The sequence below is a fragment of the Lemur catta genome, chromosome 4 (assembly GCF_020740605.2).
Source record: "Lemur catta isolate mLemCat1 chromosome 4, mLemCat1.pri, whole genome shotgun sequence".
NCBI lineage: Eukaryota > Metazoa > Chordata > Mammalia > Primates > Lemuridae > Lemur > Lemur catta.
In genome coordinates this window covers 109,209,558-109,227,924 of record NC_059131.1, presented here as the reverse complement: position 1 = coordinate 109,227,924, position 18,367 = coordinate 109,209,558, and positions in this window count along the sequence as shown.

Below are 18,367 nucleotides of genomic sequence, written 5' to 3'. Positions count from 1 at the left end.
GTTGAGATTGATAATTGCCAAGAAAGTGCAAGTAATCCAAACTGACCCACGATCAAGGGAAAATCTGAATATAACTAGAAACTTCAAAAGATTTACAGTTGGAATTAAAAAACTTGTCACACAAAAAGCACCAGCCCAAATTTTCAATGAGTTCTACTAGACTTTCCTAGGATAAACAGTTCCAGTATATACAATCTAGTCCAGACTATAGACAAAGAAGAAATGCTATCTTACCCATCGATGAAACTGTAGTAACCTTGATAATACAAAATCCTGACAAAAACATAAGAAAAGAACATTACAGGGCCATCTTACTTACTAGCATAGATACAAAACCCTTCAACTAAATACTGGCAAATCAAATCCAGCAAAATATTAACATAAAATTATAACATTTATCATTGTCAGATTTGTCTATCTTAGTTTGGCATTAGAGAACTCATCAATTTAATTCATTCCATTATCATATTAACGGAAAAAACCTAATCATCTCAATATATGCAGAAAACTTGTCTGACAAAAGTTAACATCTAAATAATGAAAACACAGCACAAAACAAACACAACCTCTCAGCAAACTAGCAATGGAAGGAAACTTTCTTAATCTGATAAAGGGCCTCTACAAAACTATACAGCAAGCATAATACTTAATGATGATAGATTGAAAGCATTTTCTGTAAGATTTTAGAGCAAGAAAAGATGCCTGCTATTATAATTTCTTTTCAAAACTGTACTACCTATCCTGGCAGGATCTCTAAAATAAGATAGATATTTGAAAGGATAAAAAATATTGTCATTATTCACAGATGCTATGACTATGTGAAATATCTAAAAGAAATTTTAGTTAAATATTAGAAGTAATAATAAAATTAATCAGGTGGCTGGATACATATCAAAATGTAAAATTAATTGAACATTCATAAACCAGTAGTGATCAATTGTATGAAATAATTTTTAACAGGTACTATTTAGAAAGTAATACTTCATGAAAATATGAAATATTTAGGGATTAATATAATAAAGGATGTATAAATCCTTTATGAAAAAATTATAAGATATATTGAACAACATTTTTAAAACAAATGTAATGCAGAGATATACAACATTTTAAATGAAAGATTCAGTAGAGCAAGGATATAAATTCTTACCAAAGTGATCATATACTTAATGTAATTACAGGCAGAATCTCAATGGGGTTTTTCAGGCACAGAACCTGAGAAGATGATCCTAAGAATATATAAAAGAATAAAAAATAAAAATAGACAAAGCCCTCCTCAAGATAGATGAAGGTACAAGGATTTTCCCTACTGATGGTAAAAAACTTGTTATGACTTTATACTCATTGAGATAACATACTGTTCATGCCAGGATAGACAAAGCGTCCTGTGGAACATAACACAGAGCTCAAAACCAACTTTTGCCTGCATGGAAATTTGATCCATAAAAGAGCAGTTAAGTCAAGGTCAGACTAGAATATGCAGTAGTAACAGATTCTCCTTCACATTTCTCACTTACAACAAATCCAGTGTGAGTTGGCTGGGGTGGGTGGGGGTGGGGTACATAATCTGCTCCCCAGAATCACTCAGGGATCCAGGCAAAAAGAACCTTCATGATCTTGTAGTTGTACCTTTGAGAGAGCCTTGTGGCCATTTTGGTCACTATGGCCTGAGTAGCAAGAATGAGAGGATCATGTGCCAGCTCGTAAGTCCTTTGACTTAAAAGTGACCCCTCATAAACCTTTTCCCATACATTAAAAGGATGGCTCCATCTATCTAAAAAGGAACTGGGAAATGTGGATGACCGTATGGAGATTCCATGAGTAACAAATATTACTGTTAGTGAAGATTGAAGATCATGGGCAAATCGGTAGACTCTTTAATAGATTTAAAAAACAACAACAACGACAACAACAATCTTATGCAGAATGATCAGGTGGCATAAGCAAAGCTTTTCACAGAAGAGAAAATACACTGTCTCAAATTATATGACATGATGCTAAAATTCATTTGTATTAATAGAAATTAAAATTGAAACCAAAATAAGGCACCCTGGTACACCATCTTTTTGATAAGGTTTAAAATGCATGAAAATGATCAGAATGTGGAGGAACTAGAACTTTCATCTACTGTTGGTTGGGCTGTAATAGTATAGTAACTTTGGAAATCAGGTTAGCATCAAGTAAGCTATGGAACCTATGCATTTCTGTAACACTAGAAGTTGTTTCAACAATTATGTACAGTACTCATTCAACAGAATATGTGCATAAGAATGTTCATCACAACATGACTCGCAATAGCCCCAAACTGAAAACTACCTAATTTTGATAAAAGTAGACTGAAGCAATAAGTGGTAATATAGTTATGCAATAAAATAAAGTTCAGCAGTGAAAATGAATAAATGACAGGTAAATGTCTCAACATGGATGAAGCTCAAGAACATAATGTTGAATGAAGAAGCAAGTCTTAGAACACTTACAGCATAATTCTATTTATATGAGTTCAAAACCAAAAAAAACTAAGTTATATGCATATAATTAACATTATATTTAATTCAATAAAAATATATATATTTTATAGATACAAACATAAATGGCAAAACTTAAAAAACTGATGGAAAAAATGACTTACACACAAATCAAGATCAGAGATGAGAGAGGGCTGTGATCTGAAAGAAGCACATAGGGAAACTTCTAAATGCTGGTAATTTTAAATGTTTTAAGTGGGGTGATGGAGATACACCAAATTCTTTAAAGTATACATATTACATACCCTTGTATATTTGATCTATGAAACAATAGTGAAAGTTCTGAATTAAGTAAAATGTCTAGAATCATCTGGGTAATGGAAGTGCAATCCTTTTTCCATATCCATTTCTCAGCATGCATTCTAAGAAGCAGCTTTGCTTCCTCATCTGTTTCTTGCTCATCAATACCTTTTAATATGTTGTCTATCTTCCAGAAATCTATGGGCATCTCTTGTCCTCTAATTGCAATTACAGTTCCTAGTTTCTTAATTATTTTAGGATAACACTTTCTCTCTGTCTCTCTCTCTCTCTCTCTCACCCTCATAAACACACAGATACAGAGATAATTCAGGGCACAGAAAGAACTTAAAAATCAATTTATACATAAAGCAAGAACAGGATGCCATGAAGTGGAACAAATGTATGAAAGATCCTTTTAATTAAAAAAGATAAAAAGTGAAGAAATTCCCAGACCGTACAGCAAGAAGAAAAGAAGACAGAAAAAGTTGTAGAGAAATAATGGGGCAGAGAGAGGATCTATCCAGGAGGTACAACAGCCAGTAAGTCCTAGTGCCTGAAAACAGAACAGGGGAAATTGAGGGGTCTAAATTATCTAAGAAACAATATGAAAATACTTTTCAGAGCTGAAAGGGAATGTATATTTTTAGATAGATAAAACTCACATCTAAATCCTGGTTATGAAATATGAGAACACTAAGAATGAAAAGAAGAAAAGACATTTTGGCAGTAAAATTATCATAAGGAACATAAGATGCTAAAAAAATAAATGGGTTCCTTTAGGTTGATGAAGAAAAGTAATTTCCTTCATCCCCTTCTTTTCCCTTTTCTTCTTTTTTCCATCCATCCATCCATCCATCCTTAAGGCATCTTTCCTGTTTTTTCTTTTAGAGTCTGTGCATTTCCTGAGCTGTTTCCTTACAGCAGTTGCTATTGGAATTGTAAATAGATCTGCCAAATTTTCCCTCTTAAATCTGACCATTATTAAGTCTTCTAGTATGACATTTGCTAGACTGTTTTTATACCTTATATTGGAATTTTTGCTCTTGTGATTTGTTGTGATCAAATAAATTCTTACAATAATACATTATTCTGAAACTTTGTTTTTTCACTTACTATATCACAAACAGCGCACCACGTCAATATGGATCTGATTAACTCTACTTATCAGCTACCTAATAGTCCCTTGTAGGGATTTACCACAATTTATTCAGCCACTTGGTTGTTAAAAGTTGTTCCATTTATTTCCAGTTACCAAGTTCTAGTCTTTTCAAGTAGTAGACAGATAATTAACAAGTGTCCAGAGGGAGGGCATAGGGAGATCCAAATTATCACAGTGTATTTCAGGAGTTTGCACTCTGCATGACACTCTGCACTGAATCAACTTTTTACACATCTAATTTCTACACAGAGCTATCATCTGCTTATCACTGGAAAACACACCTCCGGGTAACAGCTTAGCTTTCCCCCTAGAGAGAAGTTCATGAGTTGTACACACTGCAAGCCTGTATTTTCCTTCTTGAACAGACTTCCAACTACTCTTTCTTAACTTAGTTTTACTCCCTAAGCAGGTCACTGGAATGAGAGTCCACAGATCTCTATCTTGTTGTTTGAACATGAAATAAAATTTCATGTTTCCAAACAGGTAAACTTAAGTATACAGTTAGAGCTTATCAGGGTGACAGATGATGAATAATTTATTTTGCTTCCTAAGCTAATTGCATAAAACTATATGCTGCTTTTTTTTTAAAAAAAGCTGAGCACTATCTACCCAATAGACAGAAGGACACACTTCGGTAAGAACATTCCTTCTCCGTGTGAGAAATAAATGCAACCAAATCAGTTTTATTTCCAAATCCAATTGTATGAACCATGAACTTAATTGAAAAAAATACTCCTTAGAGTCTACAATTATTAATAATACTTTAAATGCAAAAATATGTTATTTGAGAATAATATTGGCTTTTTCTGCAGCAAGATTAAAATAATGTCCTTTTTATTATAATTTTCTTTAAAGACATCTCTGAGTGATTTTTTTCCCACTGACTTTCTAAATTTTTGGCTACAATTTAAGTATTAATTTTATTATATTCATCATCTCTTATAAAAATCAGTAAATTAAGTTTTAAAAAATCTAAGCATATTATTTTATTTTTACTATTTAAATACTGAATAAATAAAAGTCATACAGACATGATTTTATCAGGTATTCAATGTCATGTAGTCAACATTTGTTCTGCTTAATCTCTGTTAGTAGTATCATGAATCCACCAGTTTCTTTAGTAGAGTTCCAGAAATTTTTATTTAGTCCATTGTCCTTAAAGTTATCAGAATCCTGTATGTAAGAGTATTTGTTGGAGTCTCTTTCATGAATCTTACTGTAAATGATTTTTAGAGATTTTAAAAATCTGATGAAAGTTTACAGTCAATAAAGAAACTTCACTATATCTATGACAGATAGTAACCAGAATTATGACTGATAATATATTAAACTTTCATAAACTTTACATGCTTATAGAAATGATATTTTTGAAACATTCATATCAACAACATACCAATAAATGAAACTAAATAAGATCTAGTGTCACTTATCATTGGACCATGTTTCTTATATAATTTATCCAATGAGTCTAATCATTTAATATCCCTTTAAGATGAAATATATATATATATATTTTGAATCTTTTCAGGGTCCCATCTGAAAATTAATTCTAGGTTAAAGATGCTTAAGTTAGAATTCAATTTGGGGGAGGTTTGTCAAAGATGTTAAAGGGCTGAAAACATTTGACCAAAACAAAGTCAGAGAACACTGTAAAATAGTAGTCATTCATCTAACCAAAATCATAATCAAAAGACTTTGAAAGCAGTAGAGAAAGTTACATGGATGTAAAAACCTTCACCAGTAAGCCGGTAAACCCAGGCAAGAAAGTATGTTGACAACTTTAAAGACATTTCTAATTTTATGTTATCATTAATTTTTAAAACAATTAATTTGCCAAACTTTTCTTGTCATATGAACTAAAATTAATTTGATTTAATTACTAAATATTTTATGAGTGTTCATTTATTTAAACCAATCACAATACAACTTTTGAAAGGATTTCTTGCTGACTACACAAGATTTTATTATGTAGACATTATATATTATATAATGCATGTGTATATGCACCAATACATCTATATATATATATATATATATAGTGTATATATACATATACATATAAAAAAGGTCTTACAGTTTTCATCTTAGGATTTTAGTCATGAGATAGTAAAACATATAAACTCACCAGTTTATAAAAACCAGTTGGACCTAAATCATTTTTCTGACAAAATGGGATAAGGTTAAGATTATCCTAAGTAGGCCATCTTATAAAGGCTGTCAACCAAATTTTGGGTAAAGCAGTTTGACTCAGTTTTCAATATACTGGATTGTACAAAGAGCACTTCACTGTGAAAATGTGACTGAAACATGTGAGAAGGCTGAAAACACAAGAGTTCTTCTAAGAACAAAAAGACCAGTGTTATTTTCCGAGAGGGTCAGTTTGGAACCTGTGACTCCCAGTGTGGAGTTTGCTGTACTTGCTCTTTCTCATTGGCACTTCTACATCTCCAGTATCTGTTACAGCCCGACCAGGTTCACTGCCTGCTGCTCAAGAGGAGATCAACACACTGAGCCAGCAGGGGTTACAGCAGAGAAACAGTTTTATTATCACAGGCACCACACGAGGAGAGGGGAGTAATTTCTCAAATCCATCTTCCTGAAGAATTTGGGAGAAAGGGTTTTTAAGTGCAGTTTGGTGAGCAAAGGGCTAGGGAATGGGGTCTGCTGATGGGTGAGGGATGAGCTCATAGGGTTGGAATGCAGAAATTATCTTCTCAGTTGGTAGGTTTCCTGGGTAGGGGCTTTCGAGGCTGTTGGATCCATTCCCACATCTGTCCACAGGTCTGGTTGGTGTCAGCAGGTCTCCAGGATGCAGAGTTTGAAAAACACCTTAAGGACCAGTCTTAAGATTTAAACAGCAATGGAGTCAAAAGTCTTGGGATTAACAATAGCAATTTTATTTACAGAAGTAGTCGGGGGAGTCACAAATCTTGTGCCTGTCAGGGAGGACAGTGAAATTAAGTAGTAACCAGTTGCAGCAGCAAGGAAGTTAGAAAACATTGGATGGTTGATTTCTGGTTATATCTATACTTCTATAAAAATCAAACTTGGATTACTATTTATACTTTGTGGCTTCACAGTACTTTAATATGGACAGTTTCATCTCCATGTGTCGCTGCCAGTCTGTGAGAACAAAACAGTGTTGTGAAATATTTGATACAAAAGGCCTTTGGTCCAAAAAAACTCTGACAGGAGAATGATAAATGCCTCTGGTGAACACAAAAGTGCCATAGGACCCCAAACGGAAACGTTCACCCATGGCTGCTTGGACCAGGGAGAGATTTGTAGCAAATGTTCATGTAGATCTGAACTTGAGTAGCAGGCAGGATTTGCGGAAGCAAAGATCCATGGTGGAGAGGGCAGGGAAAGGTGACCTTTCCAGAGGGACAAACATGTGAACTTGGACAGGTGTGTGTATGCACACCATTAAGGAGTCCACTTTCTCTAGAGCCGAGGCTTTATGAGGGGCAAAAGCAAGGGAGCAGCTAGGGAGGGCAGGATGCCTGTGCTCCCTGTGCAGCAGATGCAGCTCTCTCAACACTTTGGAGCCAGGGAAGCACAATCAGAGGGTGGAGACAGCAGAGGAGTGAGGATGTGAGTGTCCAGATCAGACCTATCTAGGGAGGGGCCAGCAAGGTGGGGGCTGAGGAATAGAATGAGTTTTGTCTTTCATTGATTGCAAGATCATTGTGACAACAGAAAGCAGGTTCTTACACTCTTGTATCAAGGTACAAACCCAATCATCACCTTGTTTTTGTCTATAAAAGTATAGAATTGGGGTGTTATGTAATCACATAAGGTGAGTGAAGATCATATCACAATGAAAAGTAGCTGCTGACATCTGGCAGTGGCGGTGATGATGGTGGCAGTGGTGATGGAGATGATGATTACGGTGGTGTTGATGGTGATGATGTTGGTATGGTGGTGATGATGATGATGGTGATGATGGTGATGGTTGGGACAGTGACGGTGATTGTGGCGATGATAATGTGATGTTAGTGGTGGTGATTGTGTTGCTGATGGTGTTGACGATGTCAGTGATGGTGATATGATGCTTAATGTCAAAAGCTGAAGCTTGTTGGGGCAGAGTGTAAGCGCCAAGCCTGAGCAGGTGCTAGTGAAGAGATTCCTCTGTCTGCAGATTCACAAAATCAGGACTCAGGTGAATCTTCTCAGTCACTTCACCTTAAATGGGAAACTGACCATCATAAATGAATCACGTGTTCTTGTCCACCACTGGAACAAAAGCAGGCATTCCCTGACATTCGTGCCTCTGACCCCCAGAGATGACCATGAACAAGGAGAGAGGTAGCGTGAGAAAGGGGAGAGGGGAGCAAGAGAGAGAACAGAGAGGAATGGGTTAGAGGGGGAAGAGAGGAGAGAGGACAGAAATCTGACTTGTCCACAGGGGTTTCCACACATTCACTGTCACTTGCCTTGGAAGGTCTTTGTCATCCCAGATGGTCAGTTCTAGGTGCCCCTCCTTCCTGGGGAGGGCCGGTTTCATGCATTTCTGCTACAGGGTTGGGGAGGTGACAGGGAAGCTGCAATACCGGAGGCTGCTGCCCTCTCCTGGTGTCTGCTCTGAGCAGTGAAGCCCTGCATGCCCAGGCGGCCCAGAGCAGCGAGGAGAGAGCCAGGGAGGGGGGCTCTGCAGAAGCCGGTGCAGCGCTCGGGGAGTGTGTAGTTGCAAAGCTCCTTCCTTCAAGGCAGACCCTGTGCCAACCCCAGGGGCCACCTTCAGAACTTGCTGCCCACACAGCGAGGCAGGAACAGAAGTTGCCTGGGGAGGGCAGGTCATCTGTGGGTGACGGCTGCCCTCTGCTGGTCACCGTGGTCAAGTGGCAGACACAGGTGGAACCTGACAGAGGCTGCAAAGATGAGCAGGATTTACAGGGCAGGTGGCTTGGGGCCCAGGGACTGCCCTTTAGCTTGTGGTCTGTCTGGCACCTTCGAGGATTCTTTTAGTGGCACTTTCATCCTCACATGTGATATTTCAGCACATCGTCCTCCCCGTTATTGTGGGGTGGGGGCTGCTTCTTCCCTCCTGACTTTAGGAAGTATGCAGTTGCAATGCATTTCAGTTGAGAGTATAATTCATCTCTCATCAGAACAAGTATTCTGATCAGCTTGGATTCATTTGTAGAACGCTAGTTAATGAAAATATTCATTTTTGCATTAGTTATATGGGCTATTGGTATGCCTACATTTCTTGTATCCTCTGGGTTAGTCACCTTAAACTTTCTTGATATACTCATGCAAGAAGCCACAACAACACATCTAAGAAAAAATGCATAAGTTTTCAATATTGAAATAACAATTTTAGAATTTAAAGAATGAACTCTATAATTTGCTTTCTTTCTAAAATTAGTTTGGTTACCATGTAGTCTTTAAAAGACTTTTATGAAATAATTACCTTACCAAAAATTCAGCTATGTTAAAAAAGCAGCTGATGCTCCTATATTCAAATTAATCTCATTTGATTAACTAATATTAATACAACATGTATATTTGATGGCTGACAGCTATGGGCAGGAAAAATAGGTTACTATTGTTCACTCCCTCCTGCTTCCAGTAACTTTTAGAGCAGCAATAATCTAAGCTTCTGTTTGAGTGTGAACATACTGAAGTCATCTGAAAACCTCCCAAGTTTCCTCATCAACTCCAAAATCATCTTCCTAACTTCTTTTTTTCCTCCCCCCTTACCCCCTGACAATCCTTCTTCCTTCACAACAGTCATCTCGAGATCTGTGGTCCTTATTCTACCCCTTCTACATTTTTTGATGTATTATTCCCACCACATCTTTCCTCTTTATTTAGCAGTAGTATCTTACATCTCTAATTTCTCCTTCCTCATAACATGGCTCCTTCCCCTCTGGCTACAAACATGCTCAGACATAAAAAATAAATAAATAAATAATGTTTTCCCCGATCCTGTAATGTCTCAAACTGTTATCCAATGGCTCCTCTTCCAGATTTCTCTAAAAGGAAGTCTATACCCAAGGACCACCAGCACCAGCATCAGCTCAGAACATATTAGAAATGCAGAATCCCAGACCTGCTGACTCAGAGTGTGCATTTTTAACAAGGTCCCCAGCTGACTGATGAAAGTTTGAGACGCTCTGGTCTACACTGAGTGTGCTTCCACCTTCCTCTACCTGAACTGACCCTTTTGGAATCTAGCCTCAAGTTCCTCCCTATCATGTCACCCAAACTGAAACTGCATTACAAGTCATAATGTTTTGAATGTGCTGTTTATCAGCCTCTATCTTCCCTGATCTCTCCATAACTGACCCTATTCTCTTCTTCTTTCCAATGCTTTTATTTTGAGCTGTATAATTCTATCCTATGAAGTAACACCATTTCATATGACACTGAATTATACACATGCATCGCTGACTATATATGCTTCTATTCCTCTGTAGGACAGAAAATGTAGTTCTACAGGTTCAGGTGCCTCAATCCTTCATACCTTCCCAACAGTGAGGGAGATAAGAAGAGTGAGAAATGTCTGCTATATTTCTCTGACACACACTGGTATTGGAAGCTCACTTACTATTTGTCCCACCTTTCTAACACTCTGCTTATCCTTTTTCTGAATAATTATTTTAGTTGACCACCCTCCATTGCATATGCCTGCTTCTTGATGCTGGATGATACTTTTTGGATTTTAGAATATTATCAGTGCACATGTTTTTAAATAAAGTCTTTTAAATGGCTTTCTTTTAATAAAATATGATTCTTACCTTCTACTTGCCCATTGGCTGTATTTTTTTGTTTGTTAACTTCAGCCCCACATAAATCACCACCATAATTCTGTGGAAGATTCGTGGAGATACTCTGTAAAAAGTAATATCAATAATGAGTTTTAATTAAAACAATAACAATGAGTTCCATCAAGATTTCATAATCACATTCTTAAAAATATCTGAATTTCCTATTTTAAAAGCAATTAGATTTAAAAATGAGAGAAGCATGTATTGAAAATCAAAGCATTTCAATAGGGAACCTCACATATGTTATCTAGAGCAAGCTTACCTTTTATCTATTTATGGCTATTGACTCTGAAAACCAAGAATGGTTGAGAAAGGGAGTATATTCACAGAAAAAATAATAATGGGTATACACATTTCAACAAGGAAGTAACTTCAAAATACCTAACTGTGCTTTGCAATCCCCACCAAGAATAAGAGTATTTAAAAAATGTATTTAATACACTTACTGTAATAATTAGGTAAATAAATATTTAATATACTTTTAACTATAGAAATTTTTAGTGTTAAGATACTTAGCATGATAAGAAACATTAGCGTATGTCAAGTTCAGGATGAAAAGCTCATTTAACAAGCTGTGCCATTTTGGAAACAAGGGCTTGCGAATATCTAAATATTTTTTAATAACATTTTTACTAATAGTATGAATGGTTGAATAAGCTGATGAGGTAGTAAGAAAAACATTTCTTTATGTCATATTTCAATAAAACCAAGCAAATGTTAGAGATGTATAAAGTAAAGCAAGCAAACATTAGAGATACACAAAATAAATCTTAATGAAAAAAAAACTTCAAAAAAGAATATCAAGCCTTAATAAATAGGGAAGAATGAGAATATTTATTTATGAGGCAACTGAAATGTGCTGGACACTTATTTCCACATTTTTTCCTATACTTAATAATAACAAAAATGAGTAGGATGGTAATTATCCCTCTTCCTGGTCATTCTAGGATGTTAAGGGTAAAATGAAGAGATGTGATCCACTGATCTCTCCGTCCAGAATGTCCTCCTAGACTTTTGCATGGCTGGCTCCTTCTCTAGTCATGTGAAAGTGGGCAGCTAAAATGTCACCACCCTCAGAAAGATCTTCTCTGACTACAGAATTCTACTCCCACTTCCATCCCCATCCTAACTACAAATTACCTCAATATTTTCTAAACAAACCGTTTCTGTTTTATTTATATGCAGAACTTATAGTGACTTATATGTCTTTGTTGTTTACTTGTTTTTCTGTTCCTACTCCTATAGCATATTCCCTTCTCATCTTGTATTTTCAATGTCTTACTGCTCAGTATGTAGTTGGTACTCAATAACAGACATTTAATCAATGGCGAAACATTTAAAATCCCATCAGGAGGGTCTCAAGCATCAAATCACTATATTCCTATAGGACATCTCTAGTAATAGTCTGCCCAAACTTAACATAACCCAAACTAGGAATCCATATGCCTGTTATAACTTCCATTCTTTTCTTAGCACTACTGCCTTCTGTTTTGCAAAAAGTACTTGCAAGCTTTATTAAGTCAGTGAATATCAGTGTAATCATTTGGTCCTCCATTGGTATAAACACCCTCTAGTTTACAAAATGTTTTCACATTTCTTACCATATTGGTTCATTACACATTCTTAAGGAATAGATGTCAGTACCATGTTTTTGAAGAAGGTCCCTGATATCTGAATAGAATAAATCATTACTTTCAAGATTCCATGGCTAGTAAGTGACAGTACCAGGACACTAACATGTCTTCCACTCAGTGCTGATGCCACTGTGCAGCAGCTCTTCTATCATCAGACCCTTCCCAGCTCTTTCCACAGTTGTCACCTTAATGTACAGTGTCATTATTTTATACTTACACTAGTACAAACATGGGTGCCACAAAAATATCCAATGCGTTCTATTTTTAAAAAGGAATTCTACTTACTAAAACAGCAATAACCAAACTGTTACTACAGTCCTACATATTTACTGTTCCCATACCTTTCCTTCTCCTGAAATGTTGCTTGCAGATCTATACCTGACAACCCAATTACACTAACACCTTCAAGTTATGGATATTATCTTTTTATGTTCCAAGTTGGAAAATGCAATAGTCCAGATGGTTTCTCTCTGAATATCATTAGGACTTTTACACATCTAATGATTCATTTGACCACAGGTTGACCTGGAATAATTCTTTAGATTGTAGATAAACATAACATCGGAACCCAAATTGATTCCTGTTCCAACCCTTATTTTTTTGCACTATACTATAGTAGTTTCTTAAATGAATCCCAAAAATGAGCACAGTTGTACTATGTAATAATAATCACTTTTTTAATTATGAGCTGAAAATATAAGAAAATAATTTCTTATGGGCATATGCAGAGGTGAGAATGTAAAGTCAAAACATCTCCTTTTAGGTTTTAATATCATTTGATACTTATATTTTAAAATAATAACAACAGTAGACAGTACCTCCAAATCCTGAGGTGATTCTGCGTCTTCATTTTGTCCAGTTCCCAATGCAGACATCTTGTCTAAAACATGTTATTCACAGATACATTCATAAAAACATTTTTAATGTAAATTTTAAATTCATATACAAGTCTATCACCATTCATTTTTATTTCAATAAAATAAAATTAATAGCAAAAATAATTTCAAGGTTGAACCAGTTTTAGGGAGGGGATGGAGGTATGACTACATGGTGAGTGCCAGGCACACTGTCTGGGGAATGGACACGCTTGAGGCTCTGACTCAGGGGGCTGGGCGGGACATGGGCAATATATATAACCTGAGCTTTTGTACCCCCATAATAAGCTGAAATAAAAAAAATAGAAAAAAATAAAGACAGCAAAAGAAAAATATTTAAAAGAAATGGATAATATACTTGGGTCTACATACTTTCAATGTTTTTTTCATGATGGCATTTAAGGATCAAATATTGTCAGAGGTATTCACTAACTCACCACTTCTGTTATTTGTGTGCACACATATGAAATTGACAATATTTTTTTGCTCTCTTGCAGCATTTTCAATAATACCAATACCATTTTCCTTTTGTCCAGATACTGGTTTTGTTGCTTCATCCTATTAAAAAAAAAATCCCAACTTCAGAAAACATTGCAGTTATTATTTACTCACTCACTCACGTGCTCAGTCAGTCAGTAAGACAATAAACATTTACTGTGTCTGTCAAATCATAGGCACTATCCTGGGAGACGCTGATAATATTCAAGAGGAGGTTGAGATGCAAGAAATGTATGAGATATATCAAATCAGATAAATGAAAGAAAGAAAAGAATAATTCACTCTTTCTACCATTAAAGTGAATAAAGGACAGTAAGAGTACAAAGGAGAGAGCAGTGAGGTCTACCTGGGAAGCACAGGACATGCTGCAAAGATATATGGCCATATTATGAAAGACAGACAAAGTGTTGGAAAAGGACATGAAGGGTTTTTAGACAGGGCAGTGTGAGAAAAAGGATGACTATTTGTAAAATGTATTTAAATATACTAAACTGGGTAGAATTAAATAATGAAAACCTACATGGAACTCTGAAATTTTGAAAATGAAAACAAGAGGAGGAAAAAATATGATTCAATTTTTCAGTTATACCTTTTAATATTTGAATGATATGAGATACAAGAGCATTAATATGTGAAAGTATTTATTTCTTGATTATGGTAATATGCACTTTTAAATTGAATAAAAAAATTTAATTCTAAAATGCCAATTTAAGATGCTGCAAGAAGATTATTTTTAAAATTAATCTTAAAATTTTAAACTGTAGAGGAGAAATGCTTATGTGATGCAGAATTATGAGGTATTTCTAAGTACTACCATCATGTAAGAAAGAAACATAAAATCCTCCACTAAGTTTCACATGGTTTTCTTACTGCCACGTAAGCAACATACTCATAGCTCTAATTTCGTATTTACATTATATAAGAAGGTAGTTAAAAATTGGGGATATCATCTATTATAAAGAAAATAAAGCTATGATTACCCAAATTGAAGATTTAAGAATCTTCAAACACATCTACAATTGTCAACCAGGCCCCAATATTCACATGAGGAGTGGAGAGAGGATTACAAAAGCAAGTCTACAGGATTTCTGAGTTTTACAGATGAACACACATTTATGTGCAAAATATAACAACTATCAATACTGAACTTGATAAAGCTTCCTGAGAACAATATAAAATGTTCCCAATGCTGGAGATATTTTTCAAGGTAAAAAATCATCTTCCAGAGATGACTGTGTATACTCTGTTGGCAGGTGCCCCTTCTTTATAATTCTATGATAATAAGTAGGTTATTCTAGAGAACAATGATCAATTATGATTGCATTCATGTGATGTATACACAGGTGTGTCCATTATATGGAGAAATTATTGGCACAAGATAGAATACCTCCAGAAATAAATAATTGTTACCTTTATTTCTTCAAGAGGGTTAGTTCTTATTTAATGGATATGGATTAAGAACCTCCTTCATATAACCAGGAATTTTAATTTTGATTAATAATTCCTTTCTCTCACTCTATTCTCAAACAGATCTAAAATGGCTGTAAAGACTGAATCAAACAGCAAGATAAATTAGTTAAGTTATGGATATAGAAAAGACAAGTTAGAAACCTTAAAGAAGAAACGAAAGAGTAAAAAATTAATAATTCATAAAAATCAGATAAGGCCTAAAATATATTTCACTTTGCATTATCTGGAAACACAGGTTTTACTTGATTAAATATAAGATATTACTTCAGTAATTTTTTTAAAAATGATTTTTCCCTTTAAAATTGTTTTTAATTGATATATAAAAGATGTAAGTATTTGAAGGGACATATGGTTTGATACATTCACAGAATCTTAGCATAATTGGGATATGTGTCATGTTAAATATTTATCTTTTCTTTATGGCAGAATCATTTCAAATATTCTGTTGCAGCTATTTTTAAATTTACAATATACTAATTTTCATTATAGTCACCCTTAACTTCTCTTTTTTCATAAAACCATCTAGAAGTCATTGAAAAGAAATTGAGCCTCTTTTCCATTGCCTTTCTTTTCTTAATTTGCATGAAAATAATTTCTAACATATAGAAGAGTTCCTGCTCTCGTTTAACTCATTTCTGTTGTCTTTTCATAATAATCTCTGTCATTTTGACTCTTATTCAAACTTTGTATCCATCTCACCCTTCCTCAATGAATTCTTCTCCTTCATCCCCCTCCTCATTTCCATATTTGTTGAGCTATTCTTTTGGGTTGCTTTCTAATTCTTTCCTTCCACAATTTCTAACCTAAGAATGATTTACTCTGCTCAACTTTTTACAAATCTCAATCCTGTACATCCTTCCTTCTGTTATTACATTTGTTTTCTATTATGGCCTTGAGGAGGTCCATTTCTTTATACCATTTTTGTCTGCATCATGAGGATGGGTGAGTGGTATATTAAAAAATATATAGAAAAAATTTTAAATCGTAACTTGCCTTTGTAAGGCCACAGTTTTCCAATGACCGAAAGGAAGGTTTCAGAGGAGCCTCAGGTGATCAGAATGAAGGATGTGAAAAGCTCTGGACTTTGGCTGATGTAGGAAAGGATTCAAACACATCTTCATTTGCATGATCACAAACCTTGTCCTCAAACACGATTCCATTATCTGTTCTCACAGTACAATATTTTGCTTCTACTACAGTAAAAAGAAAGTAAACAATATATGAAAATATTTGTAATGAACAATCAGTGAATAACACAAGAATAGGTTATCTTCAAATAGTTTACAGTTTTTCCTGGATCTCTGAGAAGCAGTAATTACGTTTGTTAAGCTTCATTGTGGAACATCCTAGAACAAAAAACAATACCTTTAAGAATAACAAGTATCAAACTGGTAAAACAATTATAACATTGACCATTACTATATGATCTAACACAAAGAAAAGAGGATTTGGAGTCAATCAGATGCAGATTCAACCCTCAATTCTGTCATTTACTAATCTACATCTTCTCACGGGGTGAAGATTATGAAAAGATGATACAAATGTCCTCAAAATTTTACTCCCCTTACCCATACTTGATTATTCTACAAATACTGTAATATCCATTGGATTATATTCTTAACCAAAATAGCCTGGGGCAAAAATGTACCTAGTCAGCTTAGAGGACTATCAAAATAACTATCATTAAGATAGTTAATCAATTTTGAGTTATATTGTGATATGTGTTTGTATCATTCACATTTGGACGAATTATCTCTTGCCGGGGAAAATGTTACAGTTCAGTTTTTAGTAATAATTTATTTTAATGGGTTGGCTTTGCTAATACTATAAACCACTTCTATTATGTTTGTCAAAATGCTAAAGATAAATTACTGTATAATTCAGGTTCTCTCAAGGAAGAGAAAAAAAAATAAAAATAAAACTTGTGAGGCAATGATTGTTGAAAGAAAGCCACAAACAGCTACTCAGTAGAAAGCTGTAACTAAATGTGGTAACAATGAAGACAGAGGCACTGAAAGGATAGACAACTGAGGAAAAGTATTCTGCAAGGAGAACTTTAGGCTGGGGTAAATCATTTTTAAAAGGTGGAGGAGGAAGAAGAAACAAACAAAAAGAGACAGGACCACTCAATCAAGTATGTGCTTAAAGCATAGCAGAAAACGGAAAATTGTATGATAAGGCACATGAAGAAATAAATCTATGTATATGTATAGAACAGAGGTTTTAGTTCAGAGTATATTCATAATAAAACTTCTTAGTATTTACACTACAATTTATTTTTGTATATATTTCTATAGTAAAGAATTTAATTTTCACTCTGGCTGGCTGGAGAGGGGGCCGGCAGCGGGGCTGGCTGAGGCGGCGGCGGCGCGACTGGGATGGGACCGGCTCTGGGGCGCAGGAGCCGCGGCGGTGGCGGCAGCGGGGGCCGCGCAACTCGGGCCAAGCGCGGGGCGGCGGGCGAGGGCGCGGGGCGCTGAGCTCCGGCGGCCCCCTGGCTCCCCGCCCGCGCAAGGCCGAGCCCAGGAGAGCGCGCAGAGGCGCAGCCGAGGAAGCGCCAGCAGAGCCCGCGCCTGCATATGAGGCGGAGCGGCGCGCCGGGAGGGAGCCAGGCCGGGCGCCCGGGCGTAGCCGCCGGGGCTGCTCCCGGGAGCCGCGGGCCGGGCCGGGCGCGCGAGCGGACCAGCCCCGCGCCGCGCCCACCGTGTGCCGAGGACCGTGCCGCCCCCGGGCCGGGCGCTGCCGCTCGGGCTCCTGCTGGCGCCGACCGCGCTCCGGTGCCCGGGTAACGCGTACCCAGACCCCATCCCCGACCCCGACCGCCGCGCACAAAGTTGGCTCCCAGCGGGCTGCTTGCGTCTCCTGGACTTGGACAGATCTGGGGAGTCCCTGGGAACCCAGGAGCCCCAGGCCCGTTGCCTTTTGCCCAGCGCGGGAGGCCGCCTGCCTTCACCCCCAAACCCCAAGCTTCCCTCCGCACCCTTTCCGGGTGCACGGGGTTACAGATGGGATGCACTCAGCCTCTCCAGGAGAATGGGGACGCGCCTCCAGGCATCTAGCCCCCTCCCCGCCCTGCCTTGGGTCAGCCTCCCCTCAGGCCCTGGTTCCTGTGGGGTTTTGCCTCTTTCCCGCTCCCAGTTGCAGGGAGTTGATTGGCTGCAGTTTCCTGCCTTCCTAAAAAGGCTAATTGGTA